Source organism: Triticum dicoccoides, chromosome 2B (genome assembly GCF_002162155.2).
Source record: "Triticum dicoccoides isolate Atlit2015 ecotype Zavitan chromosome 2B, WEW_v2.0, whole genome shotgun sequence".
Classification (NCBI taxonomy): domain Eukaryota; kingdom Viridiplantae; phylum Streptophyta; class Magnoliopsida; order Poales; family Poaceae; genus Triticum; species Triticum dicoccoides.
In genome coordinates, this window is record NC_041383.1 from 787110932 (window position 1) to 787117001 (window position 6070).

Consider the following 6070-nt stretch of genomic DNA (forward strand, 5'->3'; position numbering starts at 1 on the left):
CGCCTCGTGGGCCGCCCTGACTTGCCCCTGACGTCAACACCTCTTATAAATCCTAAATACCTCAGAAATAAATCTAGATCGGGAGTTCCGCCGCCGCACGCCTCTATAGCCACAAAAACCCAATCGGGAGCCTGTTCCGGCATCCTGTCGGAGGGGGAATCCATCAGCGATGGCCATCTTCATCATCCCGTCGCTCTCCATGACGAGGAGGGAGTAGTTCACCCTCGGGGCTGAGGGTATGTACCAGTAGCTATGTGTTTGATCTCTCTCGTGTTCTTGATTCGGCACGATCTTGATACACCGTGAGCTTTTCTATTATAGTTGGATCATATGATGTTTCTCCCTCCACCTCCTTGTGATGAATTGAGTCTTTTCCTTTGAGTTTTTGTTATCTCGGGCTGAATCTTCGGATGTGAGAGCACTTGATCTATGTCTTGCGATGGGATATCCGTGGTGACAATGGGATGTTCTATTGATCCACTTGATGTATGTTTTGGTTATCAACTTGCGGATTCCCGTGGTGACATTGGGGTAATCTATGCATAGGGGTTGATGCACGTTTTCATATTCCTTTCTATGGTAGAAATCTCGGGATGCTCATGAAATCCTTTGTGTTGGATTGAATATGATGAATCTGAAGTTGTTTGACGCATATCGCATAATTGACCCACGGATACTTGTGGTGACATTTTAGTATCTAGGTGATATTAGGGTTGATTGATGTGTGTCATATGGTGTTATTTTACTATGACCTCTAGGGTTGTTTGTGACACTTATAGGAATAGCTCAATGGATTGATCGGAAAGAATAACTTTGAGGTGGTTTCGTACCCTACAAGCAATTTCATCTTATGTTCTGCGCGATAGGTACTTTGGATTGATTCTTCCTTGCATGTTGAGGGGTTGTTATATGATCTAATTATGTTATCATTGTTGAGAGAACTTGCACTAGTGAAAGTATGAACCCCAGGCCTTGTTTTGAAGCATTGCAATGCCATTTTCGCTCACTTTTGTTACTTGCTACCTTACTGTTTTTATTTTTTCATATGACAAAAACCTATATCTACCATCCATATTGCACTTGTATCACCATCTCTTCGCCGGACTAGTGCACCTATACAATTTACCATTGTATTGGGTGTGTTGGGGACACAAGAGACTCTTTGTTATTTGGTTGCAGGGTTGTTTGAGAGAGACTATCTTCATTCTACGCCTCCCACGGATTTATAAACCTTAGATCATCCACTTAAGGAAAATTTGCTACTGTCCTACAAAACTATGCGATTGGATTCCCAACACGAGTCTACAAGAAGAAGGTTGCGTAGTAGACATAACCAGATACTCAAAAGTACTATCGAGTTTCCGACAAATACCGAATAAGTCATGGTAATGTTCACTATTTTTTTATTATCGATGTAGATATCCTACCAGATTCTAGCTTTATCCCCCATGTTTAAGAATGCTTCACGGGTAGTCATATACAACCCCTGAACTTCCAACAAGGTGAATCTGTGGCTCGAGTTTTAATAGTAAAGCATTTAGCCTTGATTATTTGTTGCCACGACCCCTGTTTATAAAGGAAAGTACTACACAACAACCAAAAATATGTGCACAATTCAATTACATGAACACTATGGAGGTACAAACGATCATCTCACCAACAATGCATGCGACAAAATTAGAGGACTGGAGAGATGGTGAAGTTTTGCCGATTCTTTTAGCAAGAACTGCGGCAAAATTCTCGCGTCTGGCAGGTATAACTATCTCTCCAAAAGAAATAACAAGGTGTGTTAAACAAATCACATTTCTGTATCCATTAAATTACATTTTTTGTGAGTATGATTAGGCATTGCATAACTAGATATAGGCATCACATCTGGACCAATAATCCGACAACATCTATGGCTATACTCCACCCAAGACCTCTATCCAGCATGCATCTCAAAATATTAAGAAAAATAATAGAGTATTGACATGATGTTGATCATATATAGTCTTCACCTTGCATTTAAAGAACATCTACTCAAGCATCTTTTCATCCTTAGTGGCAACAATAAAATTCAAGCCTTTTCCACTTTATGTCAATGTGGTAAATTACTTGCAAGATTGAACTCAACCAACATACATAATGTAAGCAAGATAATCCTAGCCCCTAGAGACATAATTGCTTCCCTGGTCCCATGTTATTTTAATAATTATTTGTTTAATAAATTATCAATCTGACACCTTAATACCAACATAACTGATAGAAGTACCCAAGTACTCCCTCCATAAACTAATATACGAGTGTTTAGATCACTATTTTAGTGATCTAAACGCTCTTATATTAGTTTACAGAGGGAGTATTTCACAGGAAATGTCCCTAGTTGGCAATTAAAGATATCAACATACTTTTTGCATTGTCATCATCTCCTCCCATACACATGATTTCCTTTAAGGAAGTTTATGTTAAGGCCAGACACCAACTCAAACAGGTGCATGCCAAGTTTTATATCCACAGCCTTATCTACATCATAGGATAAACAAAGAACAATGGCATCTACATACTGTAGTATTGCCACACCATTAAGAATTAAATAATCGGCAAGACCAGTAATAAGCCCATTTCCCGAGCTCTAAGCACCATCCTAATCAAACAATCAGTTGCAAGATTAGAAATGAAGGATCCCCTTATCTAACTCCTGCACTTTGGAAATATGGTCATGTTTCGTTATATTAAGTTTCACAACAACAATCCCATCAAAACACTTGTTTAACCCATCTCACCCATCTATCTTCAAAGCCTCTAATAGTATGAAAATCAATCTAGAACTTCCAGATAACTTTGTTGTACGTCTTTTGGAAATCTAGTTTTAAAATAATGCACGTTTCTTTCTTAACATGAGCATGATGCATTGCCTCATGAAGTATCATGATCCCAACCATAATATTTCTTTCCTTTGTAAAAACTATTTGATGAGTGCTAATGAGTTTACCACTAACAAATTACGAACAACTTTCGGGTCATGTATATTGTTCCACGATCACAAATACATTTATGTTGTTTTACGAAGTTGAACTTCAGCCAAAGTTTAAAGCTTCAAATTTTTAATCTGAATTTTGACTATATGGTCGGCCAATTTGGTCTGAATTCCAATCATCTTCTCAACCAATTATGTATGGTTTTCTTGATTTGCTTTTGGTTGCACTAGATTGTAATCGCTAAACTATACTCGGAATATCCGCAGTAGTCTTGTGTAACGACTTCCAGAATCCTGACAGCTTTTCAGTAAATACAAAGCAAGTGGTGATTATGAGTAATCCTATGCTTAGTTTTCATCATGTAACCTACTCCAAACAAGCTATGGGCAATGTTCTGGTCATAATAAACCTATACTACGACCACAAATAAATTCACTATTTTCTAGAAAAAAGCCAAACTTTGAAGCTTCAAACTTGAAAACTGGATTTTGACAAATTGGTTTGTCAATTTGGTCTGAATTTTCCATATGCAAGTCAATAAACTATGTACAATTTCTTGTTTTTCTCTCAAATAATTTTGTTATTTGTGATATGTACTTCCTCTATTTTTATTACGATGCATATTACCTTTGTCATAAGTAAAATTTTATAAGTTTGATCAAGTTCATAGAAAACATTATAAGCATTTACAATAACAATATAAATGGTGTGAAAATATATTTAATGATGAATCCAATAGAATTGATTTGGTATTATTGATTAATATTTTTTTCTCTATAAACTCAATCAAAGTTTACAAATTTGAGTTAAGACAAAACTAATAAGCGAAGTAAATAAAAACAAAGGGAGTATGATGCTTCTCAAATTGTGACCATTTTTTTACTAAATATTAAGCAAGTGGTGATTATGAGCAATCCTGAGTTTAACTAGTGCGGGCTCATGTAGTATGCTTTTTTTAACTACTCAAAGAAGGTGTGGGCAACGTTCAGGTCACCAAATTTGCATAGTAAGACTAGAGACACATTTAAAGTTTTTCTATAAAGGAACTCTAAACCAAAGTTTGAAGTTTCTCGCTTAAGTTATGAAATTTGACTAACAATTGGTCCATTTGGCCTGCATTTTTAATACCCATTCAAGTAACTGCATAATGTGACTTTCTTGATTTTTTAGTTAGACTCGCTAATTCATACTCGGACCATCCCACCAAGTTATGTGCAGCAATTCCCTGTTTCATGGTCGTTATTACTAATTATTAAGCAAGTAGTGATTATGAGAAATATTACGCTTAGTTTTCTCGGGTTTGAGCAATCTACTCCTTTCAGACTTGTCAAACAAGTTATGGGCAATAGGTCACCAAAAATGTATACTACAACCACAAACATGTTTAAGTTATTTCTTGGAAGTTGAACTTCCAACAAAAGTTTGAAGCTTAAAACTTGAAAACTGAATATTGACTGAATGGTTGGTCAACTTGGTCTGGATTTACCGCAAATACATTTTAGTTATTTTTTTAAAAGCCGAACTTTCTGCCAAAGTTGGATGCTTTAAACTTGAAAACTGAATTTTGACTAAATGGTTGGTCAATTTGGTATGAAATTTCCAGAGTCCACCCAAGAAACTATGTACAATTTCCTTGTTTTCCTCATGTTTTATTTTGTTAGTTTCTGATATGTACTCCCTCTATTTTTACAATACATATCACCTTTGTTGTCAGACAAAATATATGAAGTGTGATCGAGTTTATGTGAAAATATATTCAATGATGAATCCAATATTATTGATTTGGTATTTTAGGTATTAATAAATTTTCGGATAAACTCGGTCAAAGTTTACAAAAATTGATTAAAGACAAAACTTATATGCGAAGTAAATGAAAATGCAGGGAATACAATGCTTGCTCGAATTGTGACCATTTTCTATATTAAACAAGTGGTGATTACGAGCAATCCTGGGTTTAATTCTCATGGGCTCATGTAATCTCCTCTTTTTGAGTAGTCAAACAAATTATGTGAAAATGTTCACGTCACCAAATTTGTACACATTTGAGGTTTCCTAGAAAGGAACTCTCAACCAAAGTTTGAGCCTTCGAAGTTAACATATGAATTTTGACCAAACGGTTGGTCAATTTGGTCCAAATTTTCAATAGCCCACTCAAGTAACCTTATAACGCGACTTTCTTGATTCTATTTTGTTCCGATCGCCAATCTTCAAAGTTGAAAGCTGGATTTTGACTAAATGCTTGGTCAAGTTGGTCTCAGTTTCCAACATTCCAACTTAAACCTGGCCATGGGCAGCCCGGCCCGGTCGGCCCGACCCGACCCGACCCGGCCCAGGCTCGGGCCTAGATTTCAAGCCCTGCCATATTCGCGCGTTAATGAAAGAGGCCCGATGGGCTTTTACATTGGCGGGCCGGGCTTGGGCCTGATTTTTAGGCCCGATGCCTGGGCCAGGCCTGGGTTTTTCGCATCGGGCTTGGTTAGGCCCGGCCTGGCCCGAGGGATGGCCAGGTATAGCCCAACTCCAACTCAACTACAACGGTTTTCCATAAATGTGAAGCAAGTACAGCACTACTACTATTATAGCAATCTTACACACTAAGTTTTCATGAATCCGTGCAATCGAGCGCTCTTTCCACACTAGTCAAACAAGTCATGGGCAACATTTTAGGCCACCAAAACTGCATGGCACGACCACAAACGCACTGACCATGCACGCGAGCTGCTTATCCACCACTTGCCCCACCACCACCACCACCACCACCACCAGCCGTCCCCCTCACCGGCCGCCCCTCGACTCCGGCCACTCCCTATCCAGCCCACTCAATTTTCCGGCCCGGCGCCACCCCATTACATTTCCTCCACTGGTTTCTGTCCGCCTTTTATTTTATTAATCGCCGCTGCATGCGGTGACGGAGACGGAGACGACGACGACGACGACGGTGACGGGCGCACGGGAAAGTTGAACGTGGGGAGACAGCGACGCGAGTGAGATAGGCGAATCCAGCCCGCACTGACTGCGCTGCGTCGGAGTCAAAACCGCACAGACCACAGAGTGGCCAGTGCCCGTCCCTTCCCTCCCTTCGCCCCTCTGACTTTCCCCCGCCCCACCTC